This window comes from Natrix helvetica (genome assembly GCF_964273705.1).
Source record: "Natrix helvetica genome assembly, chromosome: 4".
Lineage (NCBI taxonomy): Eukaryota > Metazoa > Chordata > Lepidosauria > Squamata > Natricidae > Natrix > Natrix helvetica.
In genome coordinates this window covers 49,772,688-49,798,935 of record NC_138550.1, presented here as the reverse complement: position 1 = coordinate 49,798,935, position 26,248 = coordinate 49,772,688, and positions in this window count along the sequence as shown.

The following is a 26,248-nucleotide window of genomic DNA, read 5'->3' as shown; positions in this document are numbered from 1 at the left end:
TACAAGTTTCAGCTACAAAGAAGCTAGTGTTCTTTTGGAATGACTTGAAGCATTGAATTAATGGACAGTCCAGTTTCCCTATTAGCTGGAACTCTTGCTCCTCTGGCTTCTGAACTTTTTTGTAGACCCTTTATACTTTTTCTTCTTCTTTACTTTCTACTTCTTCTACTTTACCACTTTGAGTATCAAGGGAGATATAAAGTTCTAGTTCTTGCTCTTTTGACAGCCTCAACCATTGTTACTTGGTGTTATTGTAGGGTGTCTATGATGTTGTCTCACCATCTTTTTCTGGTCATGTTCTTTGACTTTCTTCTCTTTTAGTATATGCCTTGTACAAAATAGAATCCCATGACATCCTCTCCAGATGAGCAAACACTTTATTTGCTGTTTTTGTATGTAGTATAAGATTGGTTCTATGCCAATTTTTTCTCTCATGGTCTTATTTCTGATTTTACGTCAAAAATTATTATCACAAAACTTTATAGAATTCATTACTATTTATTATTAAATTTTATTATTACAAAGCAATAAATTAAAAATATATGTAAAACTTTTTTTATTCTTTTGAATTATTTTGTCTGGATTTCTGAAAACCTGAGAAGTGTTACAAGTAGTCAATATAGTTAAAATCCCCATGCATTCGGTACTTCTGATTTTTCTTTAGGAGTCAGATAGTTCAGCAGTCAGACTATATATATACCCATACCCCACCCATACAGAACACACCCCCATCCAATCAGAGCACAGCCAAGCCCCCTACCAATCATAATACACCTCCTCCCAATCAGAATGCAGCCAAGCTCCCACCCAATCAGTTCAAATCCCCACTGGCAGTTAAAAAAAGGAACTGGCCGAAACCTCACATTGCTCATGGAAGCACCAAGCCGGAAGCACCAACCTGAAGATGATGAATGAGACTTCATCGAAACGTCGTGAATATACTTCCAATTCTACGCGGGGAAAAACCCGAACAACCAAAGACATACATACATACATACATACATACATACATACATACATACATACATACATGTGTGTGTGTGTGTGTTGTATTTGTGCTGATAAATGAATAAAGGGAGACTAGTATAGATCTATTTCAAGTTATTTAGCTCTCATCAGCTAGCCATACCCTTACTGGGATTCGAACCAGGGCTGTATTACATATTAGGCAGTTGTATTAGCCACTAAGCCACAGGCTCTCCTCCTTATCAGCTGAGCCAGGGAAATACGTATGTATTTTGGTGAGCACAAATACAACACAAGTATAAAAAGGCAACATTAAAAATAAAAATATGGTTTTCTGCCTGGATGGTCTTCTGTAATAAGCCGAAGGACAGAAAGAGGGAGTAGTGAGCTGCCTCCCATATTTGGGCATACCAGGGGTTGTAACACACATACATATATACATACATACATACATACATACATACATACATACATATATATATATATATAAACTTTTTGCACTCTGCAGACCTCCCAAAAATGGCCCATTTTTCACCAAAATGGGACCATTTCTTTTTCAAAAAAGGGGTATAAATAGCCTTTATAAGACTTGTAGAGTGCTCCTGGGGAGTGGGGGCCACAAAAACGAGGAAAAAAATGGCACATATTTGCAAAAATGGCCCCGCTTTTTGTAAAAAAAAATGGCATGCATAGCCTTTAGGCAGCTTACAAAGTGCTCCCGGGGGCTGCATTTCTGCCCTCCCCAGCTCCCAGGAACACCCTGTAAGCCTCCTAAAAGCTATGGACAGCCATTTTGGTGAAGGGGGTGGGGTTTCAGGTGGCAAAAAATGCTGGATTCAGTATATAAGATGCACCCAGATTTTCAGGGAAAAAGATGTGTTTTATACACTGAAAAATATGATATATGGAACAAAACTGTGACTGAATCTAGATGTTCTGCTTCAGATGCCACAAAGCCTTCTCCCAGAAGGTAGCAAGTAAAACAGGTGACGAAGAGGATGTGTAGCATCCCAAACAATACTGCAGATCCTGCTTATATGCTATGTCCTGGATAGAAGGAAGTGAACTACCAATAATCTTTTTTGCCATCCTCACCACTCTCTGCACTACCTTCCTGTCCAAAGAAGTAATGCTTCCAAACCAGATAGTAATCTCATATGACAAGATGCTTGTAATTGTCCCTCTATAAAAAGTGATAAGGACAGAAGAAGAAAGATGTACTTTTCTCATGCAACACAGAAAATGCAGGCACTACTGTGCCTGTTTCACCAGTGTCTCACTGTTGAGTGACCAAGCTAGCCTACTCGTTAGCTGCACACCCAGAAATTTGATGCTGCTAACCACCTCCACAGGTAAATCATTAATACACCATGGTGTGTGGCTTGTCTGCCTTTTTTGAAATCAATAATGATCTCTTTAGTTTTTCCTACATTTAAGCTAAGATTGTTTTATTACACCAGTTCACCAAACCCTCTACCTCTTTGTGGTAAGCACCCTCATTATCATTTTGAATAAGGACCACAACTGTAGTATCACCCACATATTTCACAATATGGTTGGTGGCAAATCTTGCACAACATGGGTCAACAGGGTGATAAACAGCAGACTTAGAACACAGCCCTGAGGAGAACTCATGCTCAAGAAAATGATGTTAGAAATATTAGTCCCAACTCGCACATACTGGGACTTATCAATAAGAATATTGAGGTGAAAAGACCCAAAAATAAATCATAGAAAAGCACCATTTATCAGCATAAATACACATGAAGAGGATTAGACTAATGTCTAACACCAGAAGAAAAACATTACAACTATCTAGTTCCAAAGGCTTGCTTAAATAGCCTGGTTGCATGGTTGAACATAATTATAAAACACATTAAACTTCCTTGGATATACAATTTAATATTGAAAGCAATGCCATAGTTATTACACTCTAAGTAGATGACTTTTATCTGCTAAATAGAATTACCAAAATTATAATACTTTAACCTGGTCTGGTCCAGGTGAATGCTTTCTGTTAATTGGTTGCTAAGGCTACTATTTTAGGACAGATTAGAATTTACATTGGCATTTATTCCAGTCCTTCAAGTCCTTCAAGTAATCATTACATCAAGCAGTCAGAAGATCTAATAGACTATAAGTTGCATACTCATGGGGGGAAATGGTGGAACCTTTTTAGTTAAGGAGAAAGAAAGCAATCTGATTACAATATAAATTAGACTCTTTCACTTGCAAATAAGAAACATGGGAGCAACTCATATATGTAAGGAAGGGAAACAGAGTGGAGACAGAGTTCCTCTGCTAATTCCTTCTACATCTATTGCCTCACTAACCTTTATTTATTGTATTAAACTCCTTTTTGGTCTCTGAGTACATACCAGCAACTAAACTTCCAGTTGGTTTTATTTAGCCACTTCAGAAACATCAGTGCTATTCACAGCTGCTTTTCCGTAATAGCTCTGGATATTTCATGATCTGACATGCTGATTTTCCAGTATTTTGTTGACATTGCCTAATTGCCAGCATCCATTAAGTATTCTTAACCAAGTAATACAGTGGTGTGCCTTTTTCTTTTCTATTTACTCATATGTAGTGTCAGTTCTTGACTACAAACTGCTTATTAAGGCTGATGCTTCTGGGATTTCATGATCCCGAAGATATAACTCATAGCGTTATTTGGATGAATAGGCATTGTCACCACTACTAGGTAATGATTCATGAACAGATACTTGCATTCCATGTAACAATAATCTATCCATGTCCCTTATTATTGTAAGGGCACTGCCAATTACCATTTGGTAAGAAAAAGCAGTAATTACTTACATATATTTTTAAATGTATTTACATGGGGTGAACATTTATTTGAAGAGGGATTGGGAACAGAATATGTGTCAAAAATATAGCTAAATTGTAAACTATTTGGTGCATATTAGACCTGTGATCAGTAAAGTTATGACATAATTTGGGATCCTTGAGCATGTGCAACTTTTTTGTTTTCAGCAATTATTCCGTCTATTAATAATTATTTGGGCTGAGCTCTGAGCTTAGCAATTTGGTTGCAAATGTTTTGTCCCCATTCGAGGAGACATCGTCAGTACGCTTTGAAGTGTGCTGGTCTGTCTGAGCACTGGCCTTTAAATATCTTTTTATGTGATGCAAATTAGTGTGGATGTTGTTTGTTCAGCTACTTCTGAGTCATGGTTTGACTTCGAACTGTTTGATTGGCTGGCTATTGTTGCTGAGTCATGGTCTTTGGTTTTAAGTACCATCTGTGTGATCCACACTAATTGGCATCATATAAAAAGGTATTTAAAGCCAGTGCTCTGACAGACTAGCATAATTTAACCACATTGACAATGTCACCTTGAATGGTGATGAAACATTTGCAACCAAATTGCCAAGCTCAGAGCTCAGCCCAACAGCCCAACTACCAACCCAGCTACTTATATTCAAATACATTTCATTAATAAATATTGCAAACTTACCTTTCTTTCATTACTACAATGATTTCCTGATGATGATTTAACGATTTGATTTATTATGATTATTACAATTGCTATTTTTAATGACTGAGATTTCACTGTTTTCTCCTATTTTTCTTTTGAATTATATGTCTTTTAAAATCTGTGTAAACACATTACTTCTTACATTTACTTATGACCAAAATGGAGCCTATGTTGTCTCACTTAATGGCTGCAATGTCTGGGATGGGGGAAGTCCTGGGAGGTCTAGTGAAGGCTCAGACCCACACTGCAGTACCTCACCAGCTTACATATGGCCTGTCCGGGTTCCCAAGGCCACCCCTACTCTTTGAGGCACCCTGTGCTCCTCTTATAAGGAATTTATATTATATCTAAAGCTTTAAGAAATCCAGACCTGTGGTTGGTTGCTCTTACTGTCACTACCGGTATGCTGATCACGCGCTCATGTGTTCCGTTCGCGCATGCGCCTGACTTGCATTGTGTGTGCATGTGCAATCCACCACCCCTGTGACAAGCAGCTGATTATTGGGGCTCATGCAAGCACCATAGGCTGTATGCACGTACACACTTTGCCATTTGCCATAAAAGCAGGTATAGAGGGCAGGTGGGTGGGCCAAAAGAGCCACCGTACCAGTACGCTCTCAGCTGCTCCGGGCCACTACTGGTACAGCTGTACTGGGCAATACCCACAGCAACCCACCTCTGATCCAGACCATCTTGTATTTAATGTAAAGATAATTTTGCAGTCTTTTCTTATACTGCTTAGATATCCGTATGTTATATCTAATGAAGACTGATGATACAATAATTGTTGTCATTTAAATAGCCAGGTAGCATATGAAAAGTATAGTTCAGATGTAGGACATTTATTTAAGTTAAAATATTTTAGATAAGTAGTTTATAAAAGAAATATTTTTTTTTGTATTATATCAGATACAGAATCATAAGTTTAGTCTTCTATATTTTTCTCTCTGCTTTGTTTTACAAAGTATCTATTTATCTGTAATGGTTCAATGAGGAGAAATTTCCTGACAGAACAATTAATCAATGGAACAGCTTGCCTCCAGAAGTTGTGAATGCCCCAACACTGGAAGTCTTTAAGAAGATGTTGGATAGCCATTTGTCTGAAACGGTATAGGGTTTCCTGCCTAGGCAGGGGGTTGGACTAGAAGACCTCCAAGGTCCCTTCCAACTCTGCTATTGTATTGTAGTGTAGTGTAATGTATTTGTACGGCTTCTGATGGATGCAGATATACTTTAAAAATAACAAAGTACTTTATATTGTTTGCAGTTATTATCTGCAGAAATGGGTATACATCATGATATTGATTAGCTTCAGAAGGCTGACTTCAGTGGAAAAAGCAAACTTAAAAGAAGTTTATATTATCTTTCTAGTTATACTCTGGTTTCTCTTCAGATTGTATAAATCTTTCGCCTTATCTTTGTAGTTAATGCAATAATTACAGTATTTATATAGTCTGATCTAAAAGGCTTTCATATGAAAACCAATAAAATGTCAGGATGCCAAACATTAGATAAGTTGAGATTTTTTTATGATCGTATGTTTGATATTTTTAGTAGGATTAACAAGATTTCTTATTCCTGTTGCTTTAATAAATTTAATTTAAATATAGGTACATGTGCATATATTTTTATGAAGTATATTTTTAATGAATAAAGTCTTTCAGTTTTTCTCTATGTTCTTTCTTTGTTCGATATAGTACAGTCTTCCATAACATAGGTATTCTCCAAGCATGTGACCTCAACTCTCAGAATTTTTAGCAATTATGATACTGACTAGAGCAGGGGTGGCGAACAAGTTCGACAAAAAGAGCCAAAATTTTAAACTGTGAGAGTCAGAGAGCCACACCACGCAGTGACCTGCCAAAACAGACCCGGAAGCAATGTTCCCTCTAATTTTTTTTCGATGTGAGCAGAAAAGTATAGTGTTTGAGCGGCACATTTTCATGCCTGAGCACCCGAATTTTTTTCACAGATGTCACCTAAGACAACAACGAAATAAGTATTATTTGAAACTCAAAGTTATGTTTCTTCAAGGTACCCGCTTAATTCAAAGTGTTATATAATATCAGTATCACTTAACAATGCTCCTGCTTAGCAACCAAAATGTTGGCTCAGAAACTCTGGCATTTGAAGCACGCAACTCTTAAAGCTGTCAAGTTACAAGACCTTTGCACCCCTAACCCTTTAGGGAAAAAAACCCCCAGGGGTCTTCAAACCTGACAGCTTTAACACTTGTGGACTTCAACTCCCAGAATTCCTCCTCCAGTCATGTTGCAGCGACGTCATCTGCGTGGATCTGCTCCATCTTTGCTTTCTTCATTGTGGGCAGGGCTTCTGCTGAAGATGCCGACGAGTACGAGTTGCCACCAGAATAACTGCTGCTACCTCCTCCTCCTCCTCCTCCTCCAACAGAATCACCAGATTTGCTCCTGAGCTCAGCGCTGGGTTACCTCTGCCCCCTCCCCCTCCTCCGTGCTTTTGAGGAGCCATGAGGCTTTTTTTCCCCTGCTCCCCCCCGCCTTCCTACTGGCTCCTGCAGCCTCATGGCTCCTCAAAAGCACGGCGGAGGAGGAGGAGGGGGCAGGGGTAACCCAGCGCTGACTGAGCTCAGCTGCTCCGAGCGGAGGGGAGGCGCCACTGCCACGCGCGGAGATGCCGGCTGGAGCTTTGGCGGCTTCATCTCAGCCGCAGCGCCGGGCGGCAAATCCGGCAGTGCTGCCTGTTAGAGGAGGAGGAGGAGGTGGCAGCAGTTCTTCCAGTGGCGGTGGGGGCTTTGGGGCTTCACAACTAGCCTCAGTCGCCCCGTGCTCCTCAAAGCAAGTCTGGGGAAGTCCTTTGCAGGCGTCCCGTTCTAGCTGCCTGCAAAGGGCCTCCCCAGCTTCGGAAAGGGAGCGCGCGATCCAAGCCACAGTATACTAAATAATGATAAAAGGCAAAGAGCCTCATTTATTTTGGCCGGGAGCCGCATGCGGCTCGCGAGCCGCGTGTTCGCCACCCCTGGACTAGAGATACCTAAGCATCTGGAGAGTCACCAAGTTGGGGAAGACTTTGCTCATAACTTTTAATCTGTTAGTTCTAAGTAGAATGTAAATTATTATCTCATTAATAAAACATCATTCATTTTTGAGGATCATATCAAGATTGTTTTTTTTTTTTTAAAAATAAGAACATTGTAAAATAATTCATTTCTAAAACATTTCAAACAAGGGTGAGTAAATATAGAATTAATATAGAAATAAATTAAACTTAGAATTCAGACTTATAGAAAACAAATCTTAATCCGTTTGTTGGAAGATAGAAGCCCCTTCCCCCGTTTAGCCAGGTCACACAGCCACCTCTGATCTGCTAGCAAGCTTCAAAATGAAGTGGACACTTGGGCTGAAAATGATCAATCATGCCTCTCCAGAACTGATAAACAGACATAAAATTGAGTCCCCTCAAGATATATCTTTCATCATAATACTGCACCTTGATGCAGATGCCCATAAAATTCCACACCTAAGAAAAGATTTTCATATCACAGAGGAGAAGGAACAAATCTACCTCCCCCAAATTTCACATGTCTCCAGGCAGGAACATCTCAATGCATACATCTAAAATATTCCATGATCAAAGCCATTTGTTACCAAAACACAAACAAAAAAAAAACCCCTATCCTCCTGTGCTTCCTAATTCTGTAGTCTACCTTTGGGCTGCTATACTCCACATCATGCTGATGGAATAAACTCTTGCCTCTGCTCCAAGGGACCTGCCCCTGTGTGTTCCATGAGAATCCAGCTACATTCAAATCCAGCATTTTGTCTTTCAATGCATTAAATTCAATATCAAGCAACTCACAGTTCGAAGCAATTAATAGTTCCATTTGAGTCTGTAGATTCAGGAGGGTATAAACGATTCCATATTCAGGTAAAATATAAACAAGATATTTATGATTAAATAAATATTGTTGCGTTGATTAGTACATCATAGGAAATAAAGCTAGAAGGGGGAAAAATCCAGTAGTAGTCTCAAGGAAAACCAGACAGAGTTACTTCTGAATAAAATATGACAGTCTGCCATACAACAACCTTCCCCGAATTATATGGGCCCTGCCACAATGATTCTAAATACTGTATAATGTGAGATCAATGAAGCAACTTAATTAAATTCACCTGTCTGGCAGAAAAAAAAATCATTGTATTTATATTCCTCAAATTTTCACACCTTTCAAATTTTGCAGCCCTTAATTTTAAAAATGAACATAAATCTGTATATTAGAAAACTAAAAGCATACCAAATGCAAGTATTGGCAGATATTTTGGGTTCTTTTGAGATGTTAAAAGGGGGAAATGATATTATTTATAGTGTATAGATTTTTTTTCAGCGTTAACATCTTAAACAATTTATATACAAATGGATTTATTGCTGCAGACATAAATAGGGTCATTTTGGCATAGGATGATAGAAAGAAGAACAATATTTTATAAAGGAAATTTTCATCAAGCAATAGAGCTGGACTCTGATAATTGTCTTAATTTATCTCAGAAAACAGTAATGCATATGATATCACTTTATTCATCTTAATATCTTACAACAGTATTTATTTTCTTCTGATGCAAAATATATAAAAAGATGAGTTATGATAATTTGTTGCATTGTAGATCAATTTTATATAGCTTGTTTGTAATATTAAGTCATTTAAAAAAAAAGAAAAAAAAGACTAACCACATCCAAGACTGATCAATTTTTATGTAATTTTGTGGTTTGTATCTTGAAATAAAAAATTGCTTTTAAGTTTGTATTCCCTTCACTTTGTCAGACATGCAGACATATGCATGATATATACCATCTTTTCCTAAGTAATCAAAATGACATGTGACTACTATTTTATTTTTTATTTTATTTTTTATTTGTTTTATTTTATTATTTTTTACATATGATGCCCATCTTGAATAATTCTGGATCATATCCTATAGCTATAAAACATAAGCATAAAACAATAAAAAATAAAATGTTTAAACAAAGGGGGGGGGAGCATGTGCCTTCATCATTGCTTTAGAATGCTCCATAGCAAGCACCTGTTGGCATCATTCCATACTATTTATGCAATTTGTCTCAGCACCTCAATAAAAATCCTGGTCTTGATGACCTTCTAAAAGCCAGATACAATGGGGCTTGCTGAATATCCAGAGAAATGATGTTCCATAAGGTGGGGGCAGCAATGCAAAAAGCATGCTTCTAAGGACCCAGCAGGTGACAGGATTTCAGGGCAGAGTCCTGGAGCATGTCTACAGTATGTGACATAGTTAGATGAGCAGATTTTCTTAGAGAAAAGCAAATATATCTGCAAATAAACATATCTTGTGCCATGTTGGTCTTTAAAAATTACTTCAAATGTCTGGGGAGATTCTCAGTCATCTAAATACAGTAGTCACAAAGATGCTTTTTTCTTGAATTGTACTTGGAATGAACCTTGGAGCTAGTATAACTTGCACAATACAAGTGTAACAAGAATAAACATGTCATCACTGAATACTGTGATTACCACTGAATTTTGGACCAGTTGTAATTCTCAATGGGCAGTTTTATGTAAAGCCATATTGCAATAATCCAAACGAAGAACTGATTCAGGAGGTAGCCTGAAGTAATTAAGGTTTATAAATATAAGAGAACACCCACTAATACAGAATGGAGAAAAATATTTTAACTCTTGAAGAATTCAAGGATATTTGGCAACAGTATCACAGAACTTTCTCTTTAGATCATCTGATACAATAAAAATGGCTTGAAAGAAGAGACAGAGGAGACCAATAAATGAAAATATGTATAGCTTAGGGTTGAAATGAGGGATCCTTGGTGCTCTCTGAGCTTGATTGCTTGTAGGTAGAGGAGAATATAACTTAAGATCAGGCTGTTTTGAATATGGATTGTTGACAGGGTACAAGAATGATACTGACAAAAATATACCGGTACAAATAAAAGCAACTGAATTTTAATAGCTAAAAGGTACACAAAATAGTTATCAAAAGAACAACTTGGATATGTGGATTTCAATTCAGAAAACCTGGACAATTTTCTCACTTTGGACTTACAAAAGAGATGCTCTATACTCCAAATTTATGAGAAAAGATAAAGAGAGTAGAAAGAAAATCAGCTCCCAGAGCATTACTCAAAACAAATAAACACCAAGGCATTTAAATCTTCATAGTTAACTTATGTGACTAAGGTTAAAATGTATATGATTCTTCTTTTTTCTAACAGTTTAATGGGCTTTTCTTGACTGAATGATAAGGCTTTAAAGATTTATTTATAGATAAAATATGTGAAGAAGAGAGTTTTTATTGCACTTTTAGAGAATGTGATAAGATATAGTATTAAAATTTATAGATAAAGAGATGAGAAGAAATTAATTTGTGAGATATCTCTGGAAGAGATTAAAGTTGAGTTTGTTTTTAAAAAAACATGGTTGTTTCTGTCAGTTCCTAGTAGAATTTTTCTTGATTAAGTTTGAACGATGAATTTTAAAACATTTATTTAAAGATGTGAAATAAAAATGGGAAGAAGTTTTTTTCCCTGTGTATCTTTAGAGAAAATGGAAGGTACTGATAAATAAATTTTTAAAAATTTGTTTATAGGGAGGATATAAACAGATTTATATCTTCTTTTGATTGTTTTTTGTTACTGTTAATGAACTCCAAATCTTCTCTGGCAGCTATTGTTGGTGGCTTTTTTATAATATTTCAAGCAGGATTTGTTGATAGTAGGATGCTGGGGAGAGAAATTAAATATAAATATTTTCACCCTTTCTTGCTATTAACAATACATGACTGGGTTATGTTAGCTTCTTAGACAGCACAGCAATAGATAGTAGCTTACCAATAATCACTATTAAGTATATATTTCTGGAAATTTAGCTTCATGCTGATCATTGAGTTAGAAAGATTGATAAAACAAAAGGTTTCCTAATAAATGACACTCTTACATTGGGGTCCAAATTTTGAAATACTCCCTATCACCCTTTAAAGAAAATATTTGTACATTTTACATAAGTTATAGACTGCCCATTGAATGATAGGAAGACAGACTGAAACTTCCACCAAACCAAAAGTATGTATTTTCTGTTGCCTGAAGGCTATATTGAAAGTTGTGTGGCACGTTAGCACATAGTTGATGAATAAATCCTAATCTTAGATCTAATTCTAAAGAACTGTATAAATCCAAGATTATCTGTCTTCAATTTGAACTATGTGTGAACATGGACTTATGCAGGGAAGGGCAAGGGAAAAAAAGCAATAGTCTAATGAACAAGAAGTACATTTTTGTGTTTGGATGGAAATTTATGCACATAATTATTATCTAAATTAATACAAAATAGGGAATTCATGTTGATATAAATAAAGATCCCATGTTTAATAGCATTCAGGTATCCAATGAAATTCTATATGTTGATGGGAGTTGTCAAATATTAAGGTGTGGGGGGGAAACAACCCTAACAATCATTTAAGCAAAGGAGATCCATAGTGTTGCTAGCTGATAACTTCTTGGGAGGTGGAGGAAGTCACAAGTAAGGATAAGTTATCATTAACTGCATAAGCAGAAAAATAATAATTGTTATGTATTGAGTGACCATATAGATCTCAAGTAAGTTCACATAGCAATTTTAGTTAGAAACTGTTTTATTAAAATATTTTCATTACAAAACAAAGATGTTGCACTGGTCCATGTACTGATTGTCATTTGCCAGAAGAAGCACATTACTCTAGTTCACTGTTGATTATCAGTAAGCTTCAGGTGCAATTTAAAGTATTAGTACACATTCTCCCATTAGAATCAATGGAGTCCATTTGATGTACTTTTAGAATTTCCCTTATTTAAGGAAGTTAAGGGCAGGTCAAAGGTCAGCAGTAGTATTCATGTTTTTTGAATATCTCACTGGATATTCATTGGTTCCCATTATGATTACTTCCAGAAACTGACAGCGTACATTTGGCCCTTGATCCTACCTTGGTTTGGTTAATGTTGTTTGATTAATTTTATTTTATTTATTGTTTCATTGTTTTTTATGAGTTTGTGGAACTCTTCTTTATATACTTTGTTTATTTCACATTGTATCTTATGTGTCTTACTCCTATACACTGCTGAGAGTAATTACAGATATAGTTGCTCTATACATGTAAATGATAATCATAACCCAGTGAATAATATATTAGTTTGGTATTTATGTATAGGAAGAGTCTTGACCAGATCTAAGGAGATTGAACACTTGGAAAATAATCTGTGTATTATTTATCAAGATGATCCCCTTTAAAATAATTTCAAAGCAATATAATATGTATGCTATAGAGTGCAAACAACTGAAGAAAGATAGCCAAATGGCTACCAGTTGGATTCACTATTGAAGCAGAAGAAGGATGTTTATGTGCCAAATAATTCCTCAGAACATAACAACAAATGTCACGATTATTATCCCTTGGCCCATAAATATATCAATTAATATTTCAAAACTTTAAACAAAACAGTATGTATGAATTTGGGATTATTCTCCAGTTATTGAAACAGTGATGTGCTCTCATCCATCTTATTTCTAAAACTATAACTTCATAATTTTAGCAAGATCACCCAGGAAATGCAGCACTTTAAATGTACTTCTGCAAATGTCAAATTCATTTTGCTGGTCCCTATTAACTTGATTTTAATTTTGAATGTCATTAATTGAAGTAGTACACTTATAAATTATTTAAAGAGGGACAAAAATGCACTTAACTAGGAAAACAAGCATAAAAACAATGTTTAGACTGATGATTTTAAAAGAATTTCAGCAATTATTTGAAAAGTCATTCACAATTCAAATGTGAATAACAGTGACTTAATAGATTTAATGACTGAGAATGAGATGCATGAAAATGGGGTGCTTTGGTTTGTTGCAGTTAGTATTATTTAAATAAAAATATTTGTTTTCACATTTTTCTTTAAGGTTAAACTGCAGTTTCTTATTTACAAAGTTTATTTTTTGACTTAAAATCAAGGCTTACAGTATCCCTGTCAATTTAGGGTAGATATCTTACTATATTGTTTTTGTTTTGTTTTGTTTTCAGATTAACTGAGTGTTGATTCATTGGTTGTGATGGGAACTGATTAACCTTGTCACCCCAGCTTGATATCATGGGCATGCAAAGGATGATATTATGTTCCAATTACACTTAAGGTCTTTGAGGATAACCCACTAACTCAGTTCCTCATGGGTCTCTGGTTGGCCCTCCAGTTTCTTGTTTCACTTCCTTGGAGAGGATACAATCTAAATTTATCAGAGGGAGCTCTCAGGATAACTTGCTGTGTCTCAAATGCATATTTATGACTGGAAACAGGCAAGATAAAGGTTGAATGAAGAGTGTGTCTAGCTTCTATTAACCTTTGGTTAAAGCTTAGCTTCTATCCTCAAGGCCTAGCACCATTAATTCTTCAAGACAATTTTCAATCCACATGAATCAAGGCTGTTAAATCTAATCCTTTAAATGTAAGCTACTTTCCCTCCTTGTTTCTTAAAATGGAATATGATCAGGTGAAATAAACCCTGAAGCAACAGATAAAAGATACATAGAGGCAGGCAGATTTAAGGAAGGCCCCAGCCTTTCTGTCACTAGCACACAGAAGATATATTGTCATTATTACAAACTATCTTACACACTTAGAAACACCCAGGTATTGGAAAACTTCTTTTTCTCTTGCCCAATGCTATGTTCTCCCTTCTGCAGCATTGAATGGTAAATAGAAAAATGTACCATTGGCTGAAATGCTTTGCCCTTGTGATTCTAGAGATGTTGAAACTACAGAACATGTTCTTCATTGTTGCTCCTTTTAGAGAGACATCTGAAACAGATTCATCCAACCTCTGATTAGTAAACATCCTGGTCCCCCAGATTCAGCTTATGCCTTCATATACTAATTATATTTGAAGAAGAAAAGTAACAGATCTCAAAAGAAACCAGCAAGGCTGCATAAAGAACTCTCTGACAAATTGAATGACTAAAAGGGCAAATATAAAAAGTGGAAAGAGAGGCACATAACTAAGGCAGAATATCAGCAAATAGCCAGAGCCTGCAAATATGAAATAAGGAAAGCTAAGGCTCACAATGAACAAAGGCTTGCAACAAAAGTAAAAAAAATAACAAAAAAGCTTCATCCAATATGTTAAAAACAAGAAAAAAGTCAAGGAAACAATTGGTCCATTGCTGAGAGAAAGTGGCAAGAAGGTGACAAGCAACAGGGAGAAAGCAGAACTACTTAACTCATTTTTTGCATCTGTCTTTACACAAAGGGAAAAAAACAGTCCAACCTATCAAAAACAGCACCACAAAAAACAGATTAAAAGATAAGTTAAAATATTGAAGAAAATGGTAAGTGAGCACCTATCTACCCTAGATGAGTTCATATCACCAGGACCAGATGGATTACCCCCAAGGTTCTGAAGGAAATGGCAGATGAGGTCTCAGAACTGCTGAACTGTATCTTTCAAAGATCCTGGAGTGCCAGGGGACTGGAAAAGAGCTGATGTACTTCCAATAGTTAAAAAAAAAGGAAAAAAATAGATCCAGGAAACTACAGACCTATCAGCCTGACCTCAATACCAGGGAAGATTCTGGAAAAGATAATCCAGCAACGAATCAGTGAACACCTAGAAGCAAATAAAAAAAGTAAAAAGTAATAACCAAAAGCCAACATGGGTTTGTCAAAAACAGATCATGCCAGACTAATCTTATTGCATTCTTTGACAAAGTGACAAAACTAGTAGACCAGAGGAATGCTATTGATATAATTTACTTGGACTTCAGTAAGGCATTTGACAATAGATCATAACTTACTACTTGATAAAATAGAAAAAATGTGGGTTAGACAGCATCACTCAACATGTAATCCTCAATAGAACTTCATCTATATGGAGGGAGGTATGCAGTGAGGTACCCCAGGGCTCTGTTTTAGCTCAGTACTCTTCAACATATTCATAAATGATTTGGATGAGGGGAAATTTGGGGAACTCATCAAATTTGCAGATGACACCAAGCTAGCAGGAATAGCCAACACTCCAGGAGGTAAGCTTAAGATACAGAAGGATCTTAACAGACTTGAACATTGGGTGCTATCCAACAAAATGAAATTCAATGGTGAAAAAAAGTAAGGTTCTAATTTAGGCAAGAAAAACAAAATGTACAGGTACAGTATATGTGTACCTTGCGCAATAGTGGTAACTGTGAGAGAGATCTTGGAGTCCTAGTAGACAATCACCTAAATATGAGCCAGCAATGTGCTGCAGCTGCCAAAAAAGCCAACACAGTTCCAGGTTGCATAAACAGAGGGATCTAATAAAGATCATGTGAACTGTTAATACCCCTTTATAATGCTTTGGTAAGGCCACACTTGGAATACTGCACCCAATTTTGGCTGCCACAATGTAAAAAAGATGTTGAGACTCTAGAAAAAGTGCAGAGAAGAGCAACAAAGATGGTTAGAGAACTCGAGGATAAAACATATTAAGAATAGTTGCTGGAACTGGATATATCTAGTCTTATGAAAAAAAAGGACTAGGGGTGACATGATAGAAATGTTCTGATATCTCAGGGGTTGCTACAAAGAAGAGGGAGTCAAACTAGTCTCCAAAGGACTTGAGGGTAGAACAAGAAGCAATGGGTAGAAAATAATCAAGGAGATAAGCAACTTAGAACTAAGGAGAAATTTTCTGACAGTTAGAACAATTAATCAGTGAAACAACTTGCCTCCAGAAGTTGTAACACTGGAAGTTTTTAAGATGAGATTAGATAACCATTTGTCTGAAGTGGTGTAGGGTTTCCTGCCTAAGCAGGGGGTTGGACTAGAAGACCTCTAAGATCCCTTCCAACTCTGTTATTCTGTTCTATTTTGTTACTGTACCTGCAGCAGCATGAAATACTTGTTGAATTATTTTAGGCCAGCCTTCTGCAATGTACTCTACGTAACTGTCATTCATTTAAATTTTAGATGTAAGCAGTTTGTTGTAATTTTAGATGTTATCATATGTAATATATTTTTTGTATTTAAATTAAAAATTAATACAGGATTCATTCTGGACCACACTTATAGAAGTTAGTTTGGTCATTTTATAAATGTATTTTAACTTTGTCTTAAACTTTATTTTACTAATCATCTACTAAGATAGATTTTATGCATGTGCACACACACACATACAACCACACACAGAGAGCATGCTGCTTGTACTGGTGCACAACAACAATACACTGAATTGAATTGAGTTGAACTGACATCATGAACTGAGAATGTGACTGCCCCAAATGTCTAAGGTGGGGGTTGAACTTCCATTCTGCTTTCTAATCTAATGCTTTAACCCAGGGGTGTCCAAACTTGAGAACTTTAAGACTTGTGGACTTCAACTCCCAGAATTCCCCAGCCAGCATGGCTGGCTGGGGAATTCTGGGAGTTGAAGTCCACAAGTCTTAAAGTTCCCAAGTTTGGACACCCCTGCTTTAACCACTAGACCAAATTGGATCTCTACATCAAACTTTATTAATTACACTGATTTTACAGATGCCTTTACAGCATTCAAACTCACTACAGAGAACAGGGAGAAATAATTAGCAAACAGGAAATAAGAACAGAAGGTAATACTGGCTATGTTAGCCACCCCACACATCAGAGGTGGGTTGCTGCTGGTTCCGCCTGCCACACCCCCAAACTGGCTCCCTCGCCACCACTGGGCCACCGCTATTTTGAGCTTTAGTGACTGTGCATGTGTAGTTCACTGTAAATTGTTCTGCACATGCACGCAGAACAATTTACATTGAATAGTGCACAGACGTGCAGCGTGCGTCTGGTGTGCACGTGGGTTGCGAACCGGTAGCAAAACTGGCAGCAACCCACCCCTGCCACACATGTAAGAGGCCAACATTTACCAGAAATCCTTCAAAAAGATAAAATAGGTTATAAAAATAAATTAAGCAGGTCCATGTGTAATCTCCTTTCGTCTCCCAAACCTGGCTTCTAAATATAAAAGAGCACTTTTCAGTCAGATGGATAGAGCAACAAAGTACAGATGCATTGCATAATGAAATCTAAATTTAATCTGAACAAGCAAAGGGCAACAAAATGTATGCATTTTGCAAATTTGTTTTGATAATGGACTAATAATAAATACCTTAGTCCATTCTGGCAGTAGTTGTGGAATGGTTTTTAGAGGGAAGAGAAAACAACTTCACAACCATATATTGTTGAGAAATGAAAGGATTTTCTATCTGAATTCAATATTTACCATTTGAATGTATTTCAACTCCCTATTTCACAAATGGATAATAGAATTCAACATTAGGAGTTTGGGCTACAATTATATTTCTGTGAAGCTTTAGGAATATCAATTATATCACTCAGAATAGAGTCAAAATTGATTTGATTAATCTGTACTCGTCATTCACAGCACAGTAAATATTATTTTTATTGTATGAACTTGCTGCTGTCACCATGACAAACTAGAAGATAAAGTTAATACATGCCTGGGCATGTAGTGAAGTCTGTGTGTACATGTGTATATATGTGTCTGCGTGTGTATCTTGCACATTTATAATTACCAATGACAAATGGCATAGGACTCCTCCCTCAAAAACTTAGATTACTTCACTAAGATAGTAGGAAATAACCTATGCACAAAATAGTCCATTTGAGGAAACGAAAAAAGTAATTGCATTGTGTCTTTTGTGTACAAGTGTAACTGCTATTCAGTCCTTAGTCCCAAGCAAAAAGTATGTCAAACATATGTAATTACATTTCCATTTTTCCAAAGTGATTTTATCCAGTTTTCTTTGTTATTTTCCATTCCTCATTTATTCCTTTTCATCCTTTAGTGAACAACTCCAATTATCTAAATATTCATTAACTAGCAACCATTCTAGATTCAGTTCATTACTTTGTCAAATGCACATAGTCATAAATCACTTTCATCCTGTTTCTACATCATGTGCAGTTTAAAATTATATTTAAATATAATTTAAATGTTTCTTAAGGTAGTTTTCTTAAAGCAGACACATAAATATATTTTCTATGAAATGATACTTATATTTTCTACTGCAAGCATACATTTCAGAATTCCTATGTATTTTTGAGGCAAATACTTCAGAATATTTGATAATTTAAAATTTAGTTAACAAAAAAACTTCATTAATACATTAATGAAGTTGAAATCCAAAAAAGTTTGATTTCTTAACTTTATACTTATAACGGGATCATATTTATACATTGTAGACAGTTTTCTCAAAAAAACAATATAATAAATAAATAAATAAATTATGTTGTATTTAAGTACAATGACAATAAAGATTATACTTATACTTATATCTTATTTCAGTTTAATATGCATTAGCAGCCATGATTGTCATAAGTCAATAGGTAACACATATAGATATGTGTTCTTTCAGACCATCCAGTTATATAGTGATACAAATGTTCTGTGGACTTTTCTGCGTATTCTACAAATGTGTTCAAAACATTGTAGGATCCATAGGAGCAAAGGTGGAAGAAAAAGATTTAGGAGTGCTCACGAAAGATGACTGCAAAATGAGCAAGGCAGCAGAGAAGGCAAACAAAATTCTCGGATGTAGAATCCCAGAAATCTAGAAGAATCACCACGCAGGTAAAAAGAGGCTCGCTCCATTCCCTCTATATGAGGTTTTAGTCAGATCTTACTTGGAATACTGTGTCCAGTTCTGGTGAACACACACACACACACACACACACGAGTGAATCTAAGAAAAATGGTGCAAGGTCGGAGAACAAAACATATGAGGAGATATTGGAGGACAAAGGGAAAGGGGGGGTATGATTGAAACCTTTAAACTTATTAAAGGTATGCGTAAGGTTCTAGAAGGCAATATTTTGCATATTAAGATTGAAAATCTAAAATCAAGAACAGAATATAAATTCAAACTGATGAGGATAGTAAGAATAATGTTAGAAAATATTACTTCAGAAGAAAGAGTAATGGAAACTTGGAACCAATCTCCACTAGAGGTAATAGGTCAATCAACAATAACTGAATTTAAAGATGCTTAGGATAGAATAGAATAGAATAGAATAGAATAGAATAGAATAGAATAGAGCTTTATTACGGTCATAGGCCAGTAATAGACATCACTTTTTACAATATATTAAAAAAAAATAGTACTGACATTAATAGTGGATAATAACATCCCTGTTAAGAAAATACATGTTCTCAAACTGTTAGGGTCACTCCCTCGTTTACGTGGGTGAAAAACTGATAAGTATGTGACTAAATATAATGTTCCAAAAATTGTTAGAGATATCTCAAAGGAATTGGGAGAAATTGACAGCTATAATTCAGCAACCAATTTTTTTCTTGTGGACATTGCAGCAACACAGAATTTTGCCACTGTATGCATGGTAGACGGGTTTGAGTCCTGGATGAGAAAGCCTACATAAAAATTGTTTGCTCTCCCTGGAATCTCTCTAGTAAAGGGAGAATATATGCTGACCTATAAACTCTGTATAACTCACAGTGCAATAAAATATGTGCGATATCTTCAACTTCTCCTTTACCACATATACATACCCGTTCTGCTATTGGTGTTCTCTTATACCTGTCCTGGAGGAGTGCTGAGGGGAGAATGTTAAATCTGGCTCTGAAGAAAGCTATTCTTTGTTTTGGGAAGATCAGGTCATTTAGATATCTTGCCGATTCCCACACTCCCTGTTTGATTCTGTCTCTACTATGGACAGGCAACCTATTTAATTCTTCTTGGAACTCCATGTCCTTCATTCTGTTGATTAATACTTGCTTTGCCAAGATGCTTAGGAGAAACACCTGTCCATCATCTGACAAAAGTTAAAACTAAAAAAAATAAAATATAAAAAAATAAAATATAAAAATAATAATTAAAATGGTAAATAAGTTAATAAATTAAATCAAAAACAAAAACAAGAAATAAACTTAAAGGGCAAACATGATGGACCAGTTAAAGGGCAAACATGGTGGTATTTTTCTGCCATCAGTTTTCTATGTTTCTATTAAACTGCAAATGGAACATAAAATAATAGCCTTATTATTATGCAAGTTATCTGATTGATTGTATACTTTATCACTTGTATAAACTGAACTCAGTGCAATTTCATTAAAAGAGAGCAAATCAAAATTATTTTTGTACAGAAAAGTATTACCAAACCAACAACATGAACAGTATTATAACACTACAAACATTTTCAATGTAACCAAAAATCAAAACACTTTCCACTATCACGTGGTGTAAGACCACAGCATTTCAGCTCCTGAATATATGATGAAATTACTATGTTCTAATGAATTTTCTGAAAACTAGGCTGAAAGCTATAATCCAGATATCTGCAGGGATCCTATTCCAGAGATAGGGAAAAGCAATTGAGAAGACTCACTTTGGTGGTACCTGGTGATTGCATTTTGTAGGAAAAGAAGAATCAATAAGGAGCCATTCTACTGGATCTTGTTTGATGGACAGATCCTTTTGAGAGTAATTATCTTTTTATTAGGGTTCTCTCTCTCTGTGTGTGTCTCCCTCTCTCCTTTTATCTTGTCTTATCCTAACTTATCCTGTCCTGAATAGCTAATATCCAAGTCCTGGATAATAAAGTGATGTAAATAGAAGTTCAAATATTACTCTCTTTCCCCTCCCCTTCTCTCCCTCCCACTGTACACACACACACACACACACACACACACACACACACATTCACTCACTCACTCACTCACTCACTCACAAATATCACACATTTTGCAGATGAGGAAGGGGGGAAAGAATGCTGAATCCTATGAGTTGAAGGAAGAAGCATGAATACTTGACAAAACAATATAGTCGATTATTGTCTATAGTGTATAATGACTTTTTCTTACTTCCAGCTACATATTTATAAATAATTTATTTATTTAATTTTTTATAAATAAATAAATAAATACAGCAAATAATTGGAAACATTGTCTTATAGTTGCTAAATTGACTATGTTGCAATCAGTCAACATAGTTAAGACGTGAATATTGTTTTGCTATATGAATATGCCTGTCAGTATGATTTTATAAGCACTGTTCATTGCCTGTTCTTTCTTTTTCTTCTAGGAAACCAGGCAGCTAAGAAAGCAGCATGGGTAAATACAAGGCCCAAGGCCTTATTGAAACTTCATGTAGAGATTACATGATCATTCCTTTCAAATTTCGCTGCTAGAGAACAATACTGCCAATCACAACCACAAACAGATGGATCTGAACAAATTAATTTTTCATATTTCTAGCAGCTTTCTTGTAGAGCACTATGTATAATAATTTTACTCTGGCAGGAAGAAATAATGAGCTTAGCTGGTTTCAAAGATTATATGGGTTGAACCAATTAGAAAGAATTATTAATATGTCCATTAACTTTGGTTGATGCTATTAAGAATAAAAGAATTGTATATGTTAGAAATATGCTACGTTCATTCTACAGCAGATACTCTAGTTCATTCACTGACATATTAATACTGATTAAGTCAGTTCAACCTTGCAGTGTTGTGGCATGAAGTATAACTCCCATTCTCTTAAGGAATTTTCTTCTGGAGACATGGTACCGTAAGAAGAAAAGGAAGGAAAGATTTCACTATGTAATATATTTAATTGCTGCCACTACTTTTTCTGTCACAATTTCCAGACAAATCCATTTTTATGCCTAATAAGGGAATGTAGGGGCCCTTAAAGTTAATGGGTGAAGAACTGTGGATATGCTAATAGATTAAAACATTAAAACGGATTAAAATTTGTTTTATGAATTGATTTGTTTTCCATATTTTCAAAAATAAAATGAGCAAAATACTTTGAATTTTGAGTTTAGAGGGTGCATAGTTGTTGCTATATACACTTACACTGAAATAGTATTTTGCCCATAAATCATAGTTAGTATTGCACCTTGTCTGAAGGACTGATTTCCCAAATGTAACAGAATGGGATTATTAGGTTCTTTCCAGCTGATCTTCAAAACATTGTTCCATAAGTATCACTTCTCCCTTTCATATCAAACAAATACATAAATAATACAGTACGACAGTGATTTTTGCCTACTCCATTTTCACCCCACAAACTAATAACTAGGATATTTCCTCCAGCAAAATGTATATATTAAGGGATTAGACAAAACATTTTGTTTTCAGAAAAAAATGGGAATCAAAAGGAAGATACTATATAATTTGATTTTAACATTTAAGTATAGGGTATATAAACATTTAAAGAATAAACAAGAACCATAAAGGCTCTCACAGTTTCACATTGAAATTATTATCAATGACAGCTGATTTTAGAGTATAAGCATCCTCATATGACAAAAAATTGTGATTTACAGGTTTCCAGTAAAATATACAATTAACATTCTTAATCTTGCATACAATTAACTATGTATTAACATGCATTCATGAATCTTACATTGAAGATTCTAAAATTTAAACATCAATCATATATAGTTTATATATGAAATCAAAGAATATTTTTTTGTGGGAAAGAGGAAAAAAGCATTTACATTTTAGGTATTTATCAGTTGTGATGATAGCTAATATAGTATATATTACTATAGAAAATTTAGGTAAAATATTGGTATCTTCCTTTTTATCTATTGGAAATCTTGCTGTTTTTATATAGTGTTATTCTGTCCTTTGGATTAGCTTCAACTAATCCATGGTATACTTTTTACTAACAAGTAGGGACATACTCATTTTCACACTTTAATGGGGATCTAGCTTTTGGGTACATTGACTAGCTAGGATTCATAAAAGTTGAATCCTTCCTACCTTCAATATGTCAATATATCAATCTCAAAATATAGCTACCCATGTCTTTCTCTCCTTTAATGATTCACTGAACATATTAAAGATATATACTGTACATACTTTTCATCTAAACAATTATCATATAAATTAAGCAGCAGTTGCTTATTCAAATTGTTGAACAATATATTCTTAGCATGAACCTTGAAAAGGGAAGGCTGATAATGACAGTTCAGATAACATTAAAGAGGAATACCATACAATTCTAAAAACAATAAAATATATTATTATATTATTATGCATAGGCATATACATAATATACATGTGTGTAGGTGGGTTTGGATGTATTCATGGGTGGTAATAAAATGATATTTCAGATTGAATCATCTTTAAGCACTTTGAAGAACTTCATTTCTGTTAACAATATCAGTCAATACATTATTCCAAGGTTGAGACAGTGAGATATATTTAAAATCTGCTGATGTCTTGAATCTTCAATTCCTACTTTTTTTTTAATAACCAAACTGTCTCTAGCCCCATTAATTAAAGTATATAAAGCTAAGGTTACCCCTGTGCTCTTGTATGGAGCAGAAGTTTGGGATCTATACTCAACAATAGAACAAACACAGTCCCAGAATTTGAGATGTATTTTGGGTGTAGATCCAAGAACATCTGCTGCAGCAATTAGAGCTGATTTGGGAATTCATACAATTCATGCATTATCCAAAATTAGAGCATATAACTACTGGTACAAAGTTAATGAAATGGAAATTGATAGACCCCCCAAGTTATCTCTACTAGAGCAAATAAAATTACAATCACAAATCTCCTGGATCACCAAACTAACAACTTTTGTAAGAAGCTGTGGCTTTCATGTCTCTTGCATAGCAGAACAATTCAAAAAAAGAAAAAAAAGAGCTGCCCAAAGAATTAAGTATATAGAAGCACAAAATGATGTAGCTATCCTTAGTAAGGTGGGTAACTTGAAATGGCTGAGCAAATACAAACATACTTTTCAAGTAGACAGTTATTTGGTCAGATATGGGAGATTCTATTCTATATCCTATAATGAGCATCTCTGCATTTGTGGAGCGGCAGAGGTAGAAGACCTGGCTCAATCCTATTTCATTGTTGCTTTTATACGGGGGTGAGAGTCAGGTACCTTGATCTATATACCAAATGAATGATCCATTGGGATCCCCATATCAAAACAACTTACTTTATGTGCTGCCAGAACCTGACAATAACATTTAATATAGCATAGTACTTTTAAAAAAATGGTTCGATTGAGATCTGCATACGTGGGACTGATTGGGGTGGATCGTAAGGGTGACACCGAAATATAATTTTATGTCATTTTATTTTATTTAACATTTATGTATTAAATTATGTTGCATCTTAATCTATAACTATTGTATTTTACCGTACCCTTATTTTAAATTGTTTGTATAGGATTTTATTGGTCATATGTGTTTGAACCTTGTGCTTTGATATGGCCTATAGGCTAATCAATGAAATAATAATAATAATAATAATAATAATAATAATAATAATAATAATAATAATAATAATAAATGGCCAACTCCGCCATTGCCGGTCCCAAGCCCGGATGAGAAAGGAGGAGGGTTGGGGTCAGGTTGGCAACCTGGCCCCATAAAAAAAAACTTGCCAACCCATACAACATGGTGAAAGAAACGAATAAAAATTCTATACCGCATCGGTCGTCGCGTGGGTTAACAAGGGCCGTGGTGGATGTTGAGGTCCCTGGGCATCCATCGACAAGTGGGCTACAAGTGGACCAGCCAACAAAATGACAGAAATATAGTGCAGATGAAAATCGTGCCATAATGGCCTGTTATTACAACTCAGAGCCAAAAAAAAGAGGCTATTTAAAGCGAATGTATGATTTATGGAAACAACAATATCCAGATTCAAATGTTAGTGGACAACGACTAGCAGATCAAAGGCGATTTATTATACAAAATAAAGTGTTTAGCAAAGTTGAACTTGAGGAAATTCAGGCAAATTGCAAAAAAACAACAACATCACAAGAGGAAATAAGTGATACTCATGACACAACTAAAGAAATCACAGGAGAACTCTCAGAGGAAGCTGCCGGAGAGGAAATAAAAACACTACCACCAGAACTAGTTACCATTGAACCAACTGATGAACCAACTCAAAAACAAAATGAACTGAAGAACAAGATCATGGAGCATTTTCTGGCTAGGGAGGAAAGGCAACGTTTACCATCATTAAAAACTGTCCCTAAGAAAATTTTGGGTCCTATCATGAAAATGGTTAATGCAGTGCTTTCAACAATTGAATCGGGATCCATCTTGGAAATAAATCAGTTAATGTACAGTGCAGCTGTAATAGTCACTAATGAACTAGGCATTAAAATCAAAGTACCTAATCACACAATGGAAAAAGCATCAAAGCCAAAGTGGAAAATCCGATTAGAACAAAAAGTCAAAAAATTAAGGGCAGATGCTAGCAACTTGAAGAACATGCATGAGCAACGGCTTAAAAACAACAAAATTATAGATCAGCTAATCAGAAGGTATAGATTGGATACAAGAAACATCAATGAAGCTGTAGAGATTGTAAAACAGCAGATAACAGCAACAGCTAGGAAAATTGAAAGATATGAGGCACGAATCATCCAGTATAAACAAAATCAGCAATTTCGATCAGACCAACGGCGTTTTTATCAAAGTCTTAATGTGAATGGTGGCACCAAAAGTCAAAAACCAGAAAAGCAGGCCACAGTTGAATTCTGGAAAGAATTGTGGGAAAATGCAAAGAACTACAATAAGGAAGCAAAGTGGATACATGACTTTGAAGAAAGCATTGGTAATAAACAAATGCAAGTATTAGAAATAACAACTGAGATGGTCAAGAATCGAGTAAAAAAAGTAAAGAATTGGACATCACCTGGAAATGACCAATTACATGGTTTCTGGCTCAAATATCTGACCAGTTTACATGCAATGTT